Source organism: Babylonia areolata, chromosome 23 (genome assembly GCF_041734735.1).
Source record: "Babylonia areolata isolate BAREFJ2019XMU chromosome 23, ASM4173473v1, whole genome shotgun sequence".
NCBI lineage: Eukaryota > Metazoa > Mollusca > Gastropoda > Neogastropoda > Buccinidae > Babylonia > Babylonia areolata.
In genome coordinates this window covers 41,702,686-41,720,185 of record NC_134898.1, presented here as the reverse complement: position 1 = coordinate 41,720,185, position 17,500 = coordinate 41,702,686, and positions in this window count along the sequence as shown.

Here is a 17,500-nt window from a genome sequence, read left to right as displayed (position 1 = left end):
CCAGAATACACACATCAGAAAAATACCAGAATCATCTCCATATATTTACAGAAATATTCGTTCTTGATGACAAAATGCTGCTGTGGCTTTTTTTATTCCTACTTTTAAAGTTGAAAAATCTTACTTTATTGGAAAGAATCTTTCCATATTTATGGCTGAACTTGTTGCAAGTTTTGAGCTACTTGGTGAGCCATCAAATTGTTTTTTGTTTTTTGTTTTTTGTTTTTTTTAATAGCATTATTTGTTGTTTCCAAATCGGTACATTATGATTAGAATCATTTAGCCTTGGAAAAAGAACTGACAGTTATTGAGGCAAATCTTTTGGTACATTTTAATTGATTTTGTATTGCACATATATGGCTGTTATGATGCAAGTGTGATGTACTCAAAGTCACCCTTTAATGGTTCCTGTTGTTGGTGTTGTCTACTGTGATTATTTTTGTACACATGGGTTGCCATCTAAATAGTTTATGTCTTTTATGTATACACATTGAATGACTGTAATTTCCTATATGAGAAGGCACCCAATAAAAAACTGACATCAGTACCTTTAATCCTCTAACAATGTACCAAATGATTTGCCTCAATAACTGTCATGTTTGTTTGTTGTTTTTTTTTTTCAAGGCTAAATGATTCTAGAGCATAATGTACTGATTTGGAATCAACAAAGAATGCTATTTAAAAAAAAAACAAAAAACTATTTGATGGCTCACCAAGTAACTCAAAATGTGTATAATAGAAACAGGTTCAGCCGCAAATATGGAAAGATTCTTTCCCTAAAGTAAGATTTTTCAACTTTAAAAGCGGGAATAGAAAAAAGCCGCAACAGCATTTTTGTCATCAAGAACGAATCCTTCTGTAAATAAATGGAGACAATTCTGGTATTTTTCTGCTATGTGTATACTGGCAGTACTCATCGTGATATTGATGTTTTTGTCCTTTTTTGTTTCAGAATAATTAATATCAAAACCTGCTTTCAACATTTCCCAAAAAGAGGAGGACAAGATTCAGAAAAATCGACAAAAACACATATCCAACTTTCTGCGGAAGAAGCATACATTATGTTAGAAAAAAACAGCCTGGGGTCGATTTCATAAATGATGGAAGGCAAAGTTTTCAAAACAGAAAAGGACATCATTCCCCGAACATAATATTATTAAAGAAAAAATACCAAATCCGTCAGCTTGCTATACAAGATTAATAACCACTACTTTCTTCCATAGAAAACTTGATGCGTTGAACACAAAATAAAGTAAAAATGTTATATCATAGTTTGTTTCACTGTCAGCAGTTACGTATCTTCTTGCCCAAGTACTTCGTAGAGAGTAACTATTCTGCAGATGATTTGGGGGAAGTTATTTCTAAGGAGGTTCTTTTAGTAGAACTTTCAAAGGCATTAGTTAATAGCCCTATTTCTATATTCTTTTAATGTACTTCATAATTGTGTTGATGGTTTTAGTTATGCTCATCATTATTGAATTGTTACTGTTCAAGCTAATTTCATGTTAGTTATGCATTTCTTCGTAGTTTTATACCTTTTCTGTATTATCCTAACTAATATAAGGCTGACAAGTAACCACAAAGAAACAGCGGGTGTTGTATGTTGCATGGGATACCTCATTGTTGCCCCGGACGTATTACACTTAATACTGTGTGTCTATTCTTATGTCAGTGTTTTTGTTTGTTTCTTTTTGTTTTGTTTCTTTGGTTGTTGTTTTTTTTCCTCTGTGTTGTAGATTTCCAATGCAAATAATTCACACACACACACACACACACACACACACACACACACACACACACACACACACACACACACACTTACACATACACATAGACACAGACACACAGGCACAAACACACACACATAAACACACACACACACACACACACACACACACACACACACACACACACACACACACACACACACACACACACACACACACAGCAAACACTGTTCAAAGGTTACACAGAAACATCCCATGCCTACACCCCTCAATCCCCAGAGTGACATTATATCACTGTGTGATAACCCCATGGCTACAACTCCATCCTTAGAGTGATGTTACATCATTGTGAGTTGACACTACCCCTATATCACAGCTGACTACAGACATCTGACCACAAAGAAACAGCGGGAGTTGTATGCTGTATGGGCTATCACATCAGAATTGCCCTGGTCATATTTTGCGTGAACAAATCTGTAAGTGTTGTTGGGTTTGTGTGTGTTTCTTGTTATATATCTGTTTACATGTGTTTGTTTTCTACATAAATCAACACACACACACACACACACACACACACACACACACACACACACACACACACACACACACACACACACACACACACACACACACACACACACACACACACACACACACACACACACACACACACACACAAACACACACACACATACACACACACACACACACACACACACACACACACGTCTGTGTGTATGTGGTGCTGTGCATGTGTATAAGTGTTTATATTTGCTTGCTAAATCCACAAACTTCAAACGTAAACTGGTTGAAATGTTGGAGATAACAGGAATGAGGAGAACACTAGGTAAACCAAGAAAATAAATGCCTCATACAGTAATATGCTATATGAAAGTTTAGTTCACGTTAAAACGTGTCCAGGACAAATTTGACATTGTAACACTTTCAGCATGCTATACCCACTCTTTCACTGTGCTCATGTGTCCATGGGTCAGCAGTGGCCGTGTATTGTTGTCTGAAGGTGACTCACTCTCCCTCAGGCAAACAACTTCTTTGTCTGGGGATGGGAAGGCAGAGTGGGAAACACTTGGCATTGTAGATAATGAGTGGAGGAACCGTGTTGATGAGACGCGGAGCTGGTCTCTCTCTCTCTCTCTCTCTCTCTCTCTCTCTCTCTCTCTCTCACACACACACACACACACACACAGATGCATGCACACATGGTGGTGGTGTGTCCATCGAGATCGATGATGACCATCGTTGTCATCCAGATGGGGGATGGGGGATGGGGGGAGGGTGGTGGTGGGGTGGGGGGAAGGATGCTCATGAATCTATCTGTGAGTGCGCAGATGGCTGAATAGTCCAATCTGCGCACGAAATGTTCGCTGACAGTTGGGGCAGACAAAGACAGGCATATCATTGTCAGGGAGCTTGTTTGCCTGTGACTTTCTGGCCTGCCTCTTCTGAACAGCTGCAGCAGTCCTGTTGGCCTCGCACAACCTGGCGCCTTTGTGCACAGCAGCGCGCCATTTGTCACGGTCCACTGCAGATTCCTCCCAGGAGTCAGGGTTGATATCAAACGCTTTCAGAGAGACTTTCAGAGTATCTCTGAAGCGCTTCTTCTGACCTCCGTGTGATCTCTTCCCTTGTTGCAGCTCGCCATAGAAGACCTTTTGGGCAGCCGATGGTCTGGCATACGCACCACGTGTCCAGCCCAGCGAAGCTGGGACTGCATCAGGATGGTGAAGATGCTGGGAAGGGTGGCTTTTGCGAGCACCTCTGTGTCTGGGGTCTTGTCTTGCCACTTGATGTTCAGTAGCTTCCTGAGGCATGTTGTGTGGAAGTGGTTCAGCTTCTTGGCATGTCGTTGGTACACTGTCCAAGTTTCGCAGGCGTACAGTAGTGTGGGGAGAACTACTGCTCTGTAGACCTTTAGCTTGGTCTCAAGACTAATGCCTCTTCTGTTCCAGACATTTGCATTGAGTCTACCAAAAGTTGCGCTTGCTCTTGCAATCCTGACGTTCACTTCATCGTCGATGGTCGCATTTCGTGACAGTGTGCTGCCAAGGTATGTGAACCGCTCCACCGCACTGAGTCTCTGACCGTTGACTGTGATGTTGGGCTCAACGTAGGGTTTCCCTGGGGCTGGCTGATGGAGAACTTCAGTTTTCCTCGTGCTGATGGTAAGGCCGAAGTTCCTGCTGGCAGTGGCAAACTTGTCGACGCTGAGTTGCATGTCAGCTTCAGATCCAGCGTTGAGGGCACAATCATCAGCAAACAAAAAGTCTCTGATGATGTCTGTCATGACCTTCGTTTTTGCTTGAAGCCTTCTGAGGTTAAACAGCTTGCCATCTGTTCGGTACTTTAGGCCGATTCCAACATCGCCATCTCTGAAGGCATCAGTAAGCATTGCAGAGAACATGAGGCTGAACAGCGTTGGAGCCAGGACGCAGCCTTGCTTGACACCATTTGTGACAGCAAAAGGAGCAGATGTTTCACCATTGTCCTGGACTCGAGCCTGCATGCCTTCATGGAATTGGCTGACCAAGGAAATAAATTTCCGAGGGCATCCGTACTTGGCCATGATCTTCCACAGTCCCTCTCTACTCACGGTGTCGAAGGCCTTAGTGAGGTCGACATAGGTGGAGAACAGATCAGCATTTTGCTCCTGACATTTCTCTTGCAGCTGCCTTGCAGCAAACACCATGTCAGTGGTTCCGCGCTCTTTCCGGAATCCACATTGGCTCTCAGGCAAATGACCTTGGTCAAGGTGTGCTGTGAGGCGGTTAAGTAGGATCCTGGCAAGTATCTTGCCTGAGATGGAGAGCAAGGAAATGCCCCGATGGTTATCACAGGCTTGCCGGTTCCCCTTTCGCTTGTACAAGTGAATGATACATGCATCTTTGAAATCCTGGGGGATCGTCTCTTCTTTCCACATGAGTGAGTACAGCTGATGAAGCTTCTCAGTCAGCACAGTGCCTCCATCCTTGTAGACCTCTGCTGGTATGGAGTCTGAGCCAGGTGCTTTGCCACTGGATAACAGACGGATTGCTTTCTGGGTCTCAAGAAGTGTTGGCGGATCGTCCAGTGCTTCGTTGATGGGGACTTGTGGGAGACGGTCTATGGCTTCATCATTTATGGAGGAAGGGCGATTTAAGACACTGTTGAAGTGCTCAGCCCATCGTTCGAGAATGTTCTCCTTCTCGGTGATCAAGGTATTCCCATCTGCACTGAGGAGGGGGGATGATCCTGAGGATGTGGGGCCGTAGACTTCTTTTAAGGCATCATAGAACCTCTTCATATCGTGCCTGTCAGCATATCCCTGAATCTCATCAGCTTTGTCACTCAGCCACTTATCCTGCATCTGGCGTAACTTTTGCTGAACAGTCCTGCGGATGGCATCATACGCATCCTTTTTTGATGTGGACTTTGGGTTGCTCAGGTGGGCTTGATGCAGACGGCGTTTCTCATCCAGAAGCTGCTTGATTTCATCACAGTTTTCATCAAACCAGTCTTTGTGCTTTCTGGTCATGGGTCCCAGGGTCTCTGAAGCTGTACTATAGATCAGCTCACGCAGGGTCCTCCAGTCAGACTCCACATTCTGGTTGTCCAGAGAGGCGGATTCCAGACGATCTTCCAGCAGCTCCACAAAGGACTGTTTGATGGTGATGCTTTTCAGCTTAGCGATGTTGAGCCGTTTTGGAGCCTTCTGGCCTTGGGGGCGTCTCTTGGGTTGGATTCGAATATTCAACTTCGAGACTACAAGACGATGGTCTGTCCAACACTCGGCGCCGCACATGGTCTTTGTTACACGTACATCTTGCCTATCCCTTTTCCTGACGATGACATAATCGATGAGATGCCAATGCTTTGAGCGAGGGTGCATCCATGACGTCCTGTTACGGGTGGGGAGGCAGAAAACTGTGTTGGTTATCAGCAGTTCGTGCTCTGCACAGGTCTGAAGCAAAAGCAATCCATTTGGGTTGCAGTGGCCCACACCGTGCTTTCCAATCACTCCATCCCAGGAGATGTAGTCAGAGCCAACTCTAGCATTGAAGTCCCCAAGAATGATGAGCTTGTCTGCTTTAGGGATGGCAGCAATGACAGAGTGAAGGTCCTCGTAGAACTTCGCCTTCACTTCATCCGGGTTGGTCATGGTTGGGGCGTAGGCACTGACAATGGTGAGGTGCTTCTGGCCAGATGCCAGTGGGAGTTTCATGGTCATAAGCCTATCGTTGACTCCCTTTGGGATTCCAGCTAGCTTGCTGACAAGTGCTGTTTTTACTGCAAAACCAACGCCAGCCTCACGTCGCTCTTCGCTTCCTCGTCCACTCCAGAAGAAGGTGTAACCAGATCCCCGTTCACAGAGCTCGCCTTCGCCTGCAAGCCGAGTCTCACTCAAGGCTGCGATGTCGATGTTGTATCTGGCGAGTTCGGATGCAACTAGTGCTGTTCTCCTTTGGGGTCTGTCCGCATTATCTCTGTCCAGGAGAGTCCTTATGTTCCAAGCACCAATGGTGAGAGGAACGATCCTTGTTTTTTTCTTTTCTTTCTCTTTATTTCGACCGCTGATGTAGGGTCCCCGCCAGCCGCGGTATGCTGGCCAGGGTGATATGGAGCAGGCAATTTTTAGGGCACCTTTTCTAGCCCCTTCCTCATGCCAGGGAGGTGAGCAGTGCATTCCTAAAGAGGGCTGCTCAGACGCTCAGACGGCTGCCGAGCTCCATCGCTGCTCCTGTCGACGAAGAACGACCCTATGGCCTGAGCCGCCTGCGTGCAGGTCTGCGGCTGCGACTGCCAGTGTACCCACACCTGTCGTTTCGTCGCTCGCCTGTCGCCACAGGACTTGGGGGTGATGAAATGAAGGATGAAAGGTCATTTTGGATGACTGATGACTTGCGCGATGAGTTTGTTTAAAGTGAAGAGGAGTTGCGCAACGTCAACCTCACTCTCTCGTCCGGGTCCACCAATTTCCAGTGGCAAGACTAAGTCGAGACGACTGGAGGATGAGCACGGATGCAGTGGATGACCAAGATATCCTTTCGGTGTCTCATCTTGCTCTCTGCACTCCACAGTGCGTTGCTGTAATCGCCTTCCTCTCCGTTGAACCGATAGGTTTCTTCCGCAGATTCTGCCGGATCCAGACTTCGCATACATGGGTAGACACACCCCGGAGGCCAACTGCGTGTGGCATGCACACAGCACAGTGGAGCTAGATGGCCGTCGGTGGCTCTCCCGAGCCGACGCCCTTTTATGGATCTCCATAAGGGTGTCTAGCCACCCGCCTCACCAGTCCCAGAAGGGAGCGGTGGAAGTGCCGGTTTAGTCGTCGGCAACCCGACCCTGAACAGGTTGTACTGGATTACAGGTTACCAGTAGCAGATCTAATGACCTGACCATTACATACATACATACATACATACATACATACATACATACATACATGTACATACATTCATACACACATACATACATACATACATACAAATAAACAAAACAAAATGACATCAAGAGCTAAGAACGAAACAAACAAAAAAACAAAAACAAAAAAAAATCTATAAAAATCTGAAAAACAACCAAACAGATAAACAAAGAAACAAACAAGCATACATAAAGATCATACATACACACATACACATACTTGCATACACATTTATTGTCATAAAAGTATAAACAAAGAACGAACTAATACAATATACAATAAAAATTATTTTTAAAAAAATGCGCACAAAAAAATTGGTGATTTAGAAAAAAATATTCATAATAAAAAAACAAAAACAAAAACAAAAAAACTGCCCAAGCTATAAGCAGAAAGGGGACTCTGGCCAGGTGTTCACCATCCACCCTATTGCACAATGAAGAGATACCCAGAACTGAGGCACGTTTCTTGACGTCAGTTTGTGGTCCCTCCTGTCAGTGTTCAGTCAGTCTCACTCGGACCGTTCACTTGGACCTGTGGGATGCGGTAGCAAATTCCGACTGTTTGAAAACAACAAAGCAACACTGTGACTTGGTGACTGTGAGTACTACCACTGCTATTTAGGTATAAGTACTTAATTTTCTTTTATTTCTTCATCAACAATGAAGCAAAATATCGTAGCTTTCCTTTGACTTTTTTTTCTGAATTAGAGTAAGAGACACCATTAGCGTGGTTTTTTTGTGTTTGAATCACAAAGTATCGCAAGCTATTGTGTTGCTCATCGTTATTGTAGTGCAGCTGTTTATGTTTATATATCCTGTTTCCACACCTTTCGTTTTGATGTTTAGTTGATGACTAAAATCACAGAGGTGATATTCTCCTTGCTGTGATGCATCACTTTACGCTCATTTGTGGAAATGTATATGTATCAGGCAGACCTGACCAGCATATTTGGTAGACACATAAGAATTACGCATCTGCCCCTTTCTTTTTTTATATATATTTTTTTTCTGCTTGTTTCTGCTGCTTTTCGAGTTTCCTAGTATGACACTGTTCTCCCTCCATTTTCTACACTGTTCTCCCTTCTGTTCTCCCTTCTGTTCTCACACTGTTCTCCCTTCTGTTCTCACACTGTTCTCCCTTCTGTTCTCACACTCTTCCCTCGCACTTGTTCTCCCGCCTGTTCTCACACATTGGTCTCCCTCCTGTTCGCAGACGTGCATCCTCCTGTGATTGTCCAGTCAGTCTACTGACTGTGCACTCGACGTGTCAACTGGTAGACAGAGCAGCAACTGTTTGAAAACAACAAAGTGACACTGCAACTTGGTGACCGTGAGTACTGCTAATGTATACTTCGGGGTTTGTTTTCAGGTTTTTTTTCATAACAAAAAGGAAGTACAATGCTCTTGGTTCTTTACAATGGAATTTTGAGACCATGACGCAATAGTACAAGTCATCATGACTTTGTTTCACTTGAAGTATAAATCATGCAGGTTATTGTCTTTGTCTCTCAAACATATTGTTTCCGTTTATGCTTACGTTTCCATCTTTTGATTGTTTGCCACACTTTTTTCCTTTCAGGGTTTGCATGAAATGTGTCTGAATAATGAAATGACCAATTTATTGAGTTTAACGAGTGCCATTTTCTAGATTATTAAAAAAAATAAAAAATAAAAAAAGATGAGAAGACCCCCACCTCCACTGTATCTACATCCCCATCCCCTGCAACTCTGCTTTAGATGTTGTTGGTGTTTTGTTTTGTTTTCAGTTCTAAATTCTATAATTCTAAGTTGATGTCATGCAGAGTTTGTCATCCAGCACACACGTTTTGATGAGTGCCAACATGAATCTGTTGCACCCAAATTATCAATCAAAATATAGTGAAATGTTTGTAAGTGTGATTGTTGGTGTATGGGTGTTCGCAAACGTATGTACGTTTGTGTGCAGCGTGCGAGCTTCAGTGTATCTGCTCAGTTCAGTACAGTAGCTCAAAGAGGCGCCACTGCATTCTAACAAGTCCACATACGCTACACCACAGGTGCTAAGCAGATGCCTGACTAGAAATGTAACCTAATGCGTGTGTATTTGTGGACAAGATTTGGGAGCCATCATCCAAATATTGTTCAGGAAAAATCAAGCCAGTGCTTCACATTCTCTTACCTGACATAGATCTTAAGCAACATGGGTTATTGACATTACATGTGGTGTTTTCACATCCAACACATATTCACTGTGGTTTTGTCAAACTGTTGATTTTCTAAAGTTTATGAGTTCTGATAATCTAAGAGAATTGTTTCACATTTTTGTAGCTTACAGGTTTTTGAATGTCCACTCTCCCCATTGCAGATGATGCTAAAATAAGAAATTGTTGCATTCACAAACTGATTCACATGATTACACCAGTTTGCAATTAATACCAGCTGAAGACCTGCAGGTAATGAACTCTTTTGTTTCAATTTTGCTACAGGGTCTACTCGAGTGAACAACAATGACTGAGACCAACTGGATATTGAAGCGCATTGCACCAGTAGAGGAGTGCTACCAAGTATTTGAACAGCTGCTAGCTGGAGCAGAGTTGACAGTGGAGAATGGATTAAGCCATCTGTTTTTGGATGATCTGCTAAAGTTCCTGGCCAGACATACTATGTGGTATTCTTTAAAGAATGTATTGTTACTTCTTACTAATTTCGTCTCTGAAGATTTGCTGAAATGTATGTCAGAAATCCATCTCAACTCAGACGGGCTTGTCATATTCAGGATGTTACTGGACCGCTGTACAGATCAGCATATACCTTGTTTGAAAGATGTGCTTTGTGATATAGCACATTTCGGTTTTGTGAATCAGTTTGAAATGTTCGTCTACCATCACAACAAAAGCGTCCAACAGGTTCTGTCGATTATTTCCATGGATCGCTGGTTTCACGTGGGGCTTGTGATTTCTGCCTGTCATGCTTGGCCTTTGGAGGGAACTCCCTCTCGGAGTGAAATTGACAGCTGTGGCATTCTATCTGCAGCATGTGAGGCAGGCTTATTTTCCCTGTCACTTCCCAGCACATCACTGAAAATGACACCCCTTGCCATTGCTGTCGCATATAACCAGCCAGACCTCGTCAAGTTCCTCTACAAAGTCGGTACAGTGACGAACAAGTTTGTATTCAAGTTGAGTTGTCACGTGCAGATCATGCTGGAGAGAAGAATTGAAGGACGTGACATGGACCGCAATGTACCGCACGTACGTCCTGGAGCAGATGCCGCCAGAGAAATCCGAGATTTTCTGAAGAACAAAGCCTCACAGCCTCTTTCACTGAAGAGTCTTTGCCTCAACGAAGTGTCCAAACGTGTTGGCTGGGGCCATGTCAGGGATGTTAATGTCGCACAGCTGGAAATTCCTGACACGCTGAAAGACCAACTGTGTTTTCACTGGAGGGATGTCAACGCTGAAAGACGAAATGTCTTGTCGCTGGAGGGATGTCAACACTGAAAGATGAAATGTCTTGTCACTGGAGGGATATCAACACTGACAGACGGAATGTCTTGTCGCTGGAGGGATATCAACACTATCTGACTCTGTTAGCTTTTCCCACCCTGCAAATGGTTCACATGTCGGGTACTCCCCATACCCGTATAAAGCTTGTGACAGTAAGTCAGATTCAATTCAGTGCCATTCTTTGTAAGTTGGTTATTTCATATCCGCAATCTGTATGTCTGTTTCCAATGCGCTAGTTTGTGTTCTGTGTGCATGCTTGCATGTGTGTACACTTGATCGTGTGTGTTTATGTGTTTAGGACATATATTGTGCTTTTTGGTGTGATGGTTTACCATTTGCAATTTGTATCATTGTCTTGATGTATATAGAAACAAATACTGATATTCTTCTCTTGTATGTCCTCATGTGTTGTTTTCTGTCATTAATCATAATAACAAATGTATCACTTCATGTGAGGCACTTTGTGCTTACTACATGGGGAATCTGCACCATATTAGTATTAAATATTATCATTTTGTCTGGAAAGTATTCTCTCTCTCTCTCTCTCTCTCTCTCTCTCTCTCTCTCTCTCTCTCTCTCTCTCTCTCTCTCTCTCTCTCTCTCACATGCATCCATCTGGGATTAAATGTGCGGCACTGATGGCTTCAGAAAACAAAATAATAGTGACAAATGGTGCTACATTTGAGCACAAAGCTCTTAAACATAAGGAAGCAGTATTAAAGGTTTTGGTTCCTTCTGTATAAACATTGTTCACTCCACTTGTAAAGGGCCAAAGCCTATGCAATTAAACCATTTATATATCTCTATATCTCTATCTATTCATCTATCTATCTATCTGCCTCTCTGTCTCTCTGTCTGTCTGTATGGATACACTGCGTCAAGAAAACATACCACATACATCTGAGTGTGAACTGATGCTGTGATGTACGAATAGTTATTTTTGATAGTCATTGATACTTAATACCATAATTGGGGGTGGGGTGGAAGGTTGGGGGATGTGATGTTTGATGTCTTACGGTGGTGGTGGTGTGTCCATCGAGATCGATGACCATCGTTGTCATCCAGCTGGGGGATGGGGGGAGGGTGGTGGTGGGGTGGGGTGGAGGATGCTCATGAATCTATCTGTGAATGCGCAGATGGTTGAATAGTCCAATCTGCGCACGAAAAGTTCGCTGACAGTTGGGGCAGACAAAGACAGGCATACCATTGTCAGGGAGCTTGTTTGCCTGTGACTTTCTGGCCTACCTCTTCTGAACAGCTGCAGCAGTCCTGTTGGCCTCGCACAACTTGGCGCCTTTGTGCACAGCAGCGCGCCATTTGTCACGGTCCACTGCTGATTCCTCCCAGGAGTCAGGGTTGATATCAAACGTTTTCAGAGAGACTTTCAGAGTATCTCTGAAGCGCTTCTTCTGACCTCCGTGTGATCTCTTCCCTTGTTGCAGCTCGCCATAGAAGAGCCTTTTGGGCAGAGTGGGGTGATATACATGGTTTACTTGAAATGATAATTGGTTGTTTGTGTGAAAAACTGCTTGCATTATCCTTCCCCCTCCCTTCAACCCCCACCCCCTCCTTTCTTTTTCTTTCTTTATGAAGTATTCTTTCTACTGACATTTCAACACATTCCATGCTTGCCACTTTGTTTCATTTTTCTTCTGCTATTGTATTGATATGCTTTCTACTGACATTTCAACACATTGCATGCTTGTCACTTTGTTTCATTTTTCTTCTGCTATTGTATTGAATTGGATCATATCATTCTGCTGTTTTTTTTCAAAACATATTTCTTTGTGTGGAAATCGGGCTGGTCTCCCCAGAGGGAGTGCATAGTTACACTTAGAGTGCAACCGTTTTTGTATTTTGTTTCTGCATGCAATTTTGTTTGTTTTCCCATCAAAGTAGTTCTACAAAATTTTGCCAGGAACAACCCTTTTGTTGCCGTGGGTGTTTTACATGTTCCACACGGAATCTCCGTTTATCGTCTCACCTGAATGGCTACCATCCACACCCTCACTCAAGGTCTTGTGGAGGAGGAGACAACACTGGAGAGGGTGGGATTTGAACCAATGTGCTCAGATTAACTGGCTTCCTTGGTGGACATGTTACCAATTGGCCAACATTCCACTGAGTGGGGGATGACAAAAATATGTTGTTTTTGCAAATGCATTTGCTTTGGATTATTTGCTTCAATTTTTTCGTCTGCTTTTAATTAATGATGTATGGATGTAAACAAGCAGCAAGTGCTTATTTCTCTCCCCCCCACACCCCTCCCCTCCCCCCCACACCCCCTCCACTACCACATTATTAAAATTATGATTCCATATTCTATTGATTTATGTCATTTATCCGTTTATTTTTCTCACACTTTCCTCTCTCTGTCTGTCCGTCTGTCTGCAGAAATGAATGTTTGTGTGTGTGTGTTTTTTTATGTCAGTGTGTGTGTGTTTGTGTGTGTGTGTGTGTGTGTGTGTGTGTGTGTGTGTGTGTGTGTGTGTGTGTGTGTGTGTGTGTGCTTGACAAGACTGAGGGAATCACAAGGAAAAGAATTTGAGCAGAGGGACTAATTAAGAGAAGCTGCAGATGTTTTACAGACATTATAATATGGCATAAGCACTGGCACTAATTTATTGATATTATTTACACACACACACACACACACACACACACACACACACACACACACACACACATGCACGCAAACACGCAAACAAAACACACACACACACACACACACACACACACGAGCGCGCGCGCGCACACATGCAAATACATGCACGCAAACACGCAAACAAACACACACACACACACACACACACACACACACACATACACACATCCAATAGAATTATTGAAGCAATGGTGGGAACACGTTATTTTTTGCCACAAAAACTTGACATGGGAATTCCACAGAGTTCAGTTATAGCCCCTATTCTCTTTAACATTCTTCTTCAGAATCTCCCAAAGGCATTGTCAAATCGTATAGCAGTATGCTGATGACATAATGTATGTGGATGGGTGTCAATCTAAAAAGTCAACCCCACAAAGAGCACAGAATTACATACGTCATTGGTATCAATCTGATCTTGATAACCTTGGTAACTACATGTTTGAAAATGGTCTAGCTTTGTTGACTGAAAAAAAAACAACACATGCATGATGTTGTTTAATTCAGGTGGTAACCCATCTAGCATACCCATTTTTAAATTACTTGGTGACGTCATTGATTATAAAGGGTGGTGAAGTTTTTAGGTGCTTGTCTTACTTCGAAGCTGAAGTGGAACATTCACTTTGATTACATCTTAACAAAGGCAAGGAATAGCATCAACTTTATGAAAATTATAGGCCGCTTACCATGGGGAATGGATACAAAAACATTGATTCATCTTTACGTGGCCTTGTAAGATCTAAGATAGCCTATGCACATGAAATATTTTTCAGTGCACCTAAATATCTATTACAAAAGATTCAAAGTGTAGACTGTAAGGCTATCAAAATTGCCCCCAGAGTGTGCCCTCATGCATCCAACCAGGAAGCATACAAAACAGCTGGAATTCTTCCCTTAAATGAACATTGAGTTAGCAACAGCAAAATTATGTCTCTGTCTCTGTCTCTGTCTCTGTCTCTCTCTCTTATATATATATATATATATATATATATATATATATATATATATATATATATATATCTGTGTGCATAAGTAGGGTTTGTATGTATGTACATGTGGTGTTATGCGTTTGTGTGTGTGTGATCAGTTGTGTGTGCGTGTGTGAGTGTGAGTGTGTGTGTGTGTGTGTGTGTGTGTGTGTGTGTGTGTGTGTATGAATGCGTGAGCATGTTTCACAACCCACACAAGCTTTGGAGAAATATACAGGTTTTTGTCTCTTTACAAAGTATGGGTCATGCACGACCCACACAAGCTTTGGAGGAATATACAGGTTTTTGTCTCTTTAAAAGGTATGGGTTGTGGACGACCCACATGAGCTTCCGTGTGTAGTCAAAAGCAACAGCCAGCGAAGGTTAATAATTTTATTAGTTGTTATCATTATTATTATCATTATGGTCAAAACTAAGAGAGAGAGAGAGAGAGAGAGAGAGAGAGAGAGAGAGAGAGAGAGAGAGAGATGCCAAAAATAAAAGATCGTTCGTTTGCTTTTTTTTGCGTTTTTTTTAACAAAAAAAAAAAACACTCTTTCCCATAGCTATTGTCGCAGTTTATTGACAAACAACAATTAAATATATTGCTGAAAATGTCTACACTGTACTACTGTTCAGCAGTGAAATTTACACTGCCAGCCTCTAACAAGATGGAGAACAGGCTGCTGCTCCTTCCCTCAGGGTCAGTGGTCACAGTTGACTACAGGACTATAGACATCTGACCACAAAGAAACAGCGGGTGTTGTATGTTGTATAGGCTACCACATCAGAATTGCCCTGGTTGTATTTTGCATGAAAAAAAATGCTTGTTTCTTGTTTTTTATTGATTTGTTTTAATGCATACTTGGTTTTTAACATAAATTAACGCATGCACACATACACACACACACACACACACACACACACACACACACACACACACACACACACACTACACACACACACACACACACACACTCACGAGAACTTTGTTCACATTGTCTGATTTTACACATTTTGATGTTACTGATACAGTCAGTCAGTGGTGTGATTATGACCCTGTAGAACCTTAACTAACAAAATTTATACATGATTGCTTCATATACGTCAAGTTTAATTAGAACACCTTACATTTAGTTTGGTTCTTCTTCTTCTTCGTCTTTGTTTTTAACCCTTATTTTGTCCTCTATATAAACCTATCATTTCGGGTTTTATGACAAATAAATACGAATCTGACTTTGATTCTAATTCTGATTTACACACACACACACACACACACACACACACACACACACACACACACATGGGCACACACATGGGCACACACACACAAACACTCTCTCTTTCACGCACGCACGCACACACACACACACACACACACACACACACACACACACACACACACACATCACAGATGTGAACCACAAAACTAATCAAACAGTGGCACAGAAACTTCCCACTCCTACACCTCCACCCTTAGGGTGACGTTACATCATTGTGAGTTGACACTACCCCCTTATCACTGCTGACCACAGACACCTGACTACCAAGAAACAGCCGGTGTTGAGTGCTGTATTTGCTACCTCATCAGAATTGCCCCAGTTGTATTTAGCTTGAACAAATCTGTAAATCAGTGTTTACTGTTTTCTATATTTAATTTGTTCTTTGTATGTTTGAGCGTGTATTTGAAATGAATTCACACACACACACACACACACACACACACACACACACACACACACACACACATACACACACATACGCACGCACGCACATGCACACACACACACACACACACACACACACACACACACACACACACACACACACACACACACACATAGTTCATATCAGTTCAGTTGCTCAAGAAGATACCACTGCGTTTGAACTAATCCATATATGCTATACCACATCTGAAAAGGAAGTACTGACTGATAGCGTAACACAACACCCAAAGTCAGGTCTTGAGAAAAAACAAAATAGAATAAAATGAAGTGAAGTGAGATAACACACACACACACACACACACACACACACATCCACGCAAACACTCCACCAGTGCTTTTCCACCTCCTATCCTGTCTGTGAGCCTGAGTTAACCAGAATGCTGACCAAAGGCTTGCGAGCATAGACTATATACAGCACAGCAGTGACCACAAGCAAAAAGCCGGTGACGCATGTTACATGTGCAGCCACATCAGATTTGTCCTGGTCGTATCTTTCAATAACAAAACTCAGGATGTGTGTGTGTGTGTGTGTGTGTGTGTGTGTGTGTGTGTGTGTGTGTGTGTCTGTGTCTGTGTCTGTGTCTGTGTCTGTGTCTGTGTGTGCATAGGAGTTGGGACACTTTGATTCCACACACACACACACACACACACACACACACACACACACGAACTAACTAAACAAAACACAACAGCAGAAAACAAAGAAACAAACAAACAAACAAAACCCAGTAAAAACGACAAACAACCAAAAGATAAACAAAGAAACAAACACATATAAAGATAAATACAAACACACATACACATGCTTACTTACACATTCAAGGTCTCTAAAACCGCCCCCCCCCCCAAAAAAAAAAAAAAAAAAGAAAAAAGAAAAAGAAGAAGATAAAATGAAAATATGAATACAAGATGCACACAAAAACTAGTGATTAAAGTTTCAGTTTCAGTTTCAGTAGCTCAAGGAGGCATCACTGCGTTCGGACAAATCCATATACGCTACACCACATCTGTGAAGCAGATTCCTGACCAGCAGCGTAACCCAACGCGCTTAGTCAGGCCTTGAGAGCAAAAAAAAACAACAACAAAAAACGTGAATAAATAATAGATAAGCGTGCATAAATAAGTAAATAGATAGATAAATAAATAATTACAATATAAAAAGGTAGTAGTAACAATACTACTACTACTACTACTACTACTACTACTACTACTAATACTAATAATAATAATAATAATAATAATGAATAAATAAATAAATAAGACAACAACGATGATAAATAAGCAAATAGTGATTAAAATAATAATAAATAAATAACAAAGTCCAGCCTTTTAGCAGAAAGGGGACTCTGGCCAGGTATTCACCGTCCACCTTGCCACACAATGAAAACGAACCCGGACCGGCGCGTTTCTTTCACATCAGTTTCTGCTCCGTCGTCTGGGTATCAAGTCAGTCTGAATCAGACCGTGCGTGGACCTGCTGGCTGGGACATGTGGTAGTGAATTCCCGTTT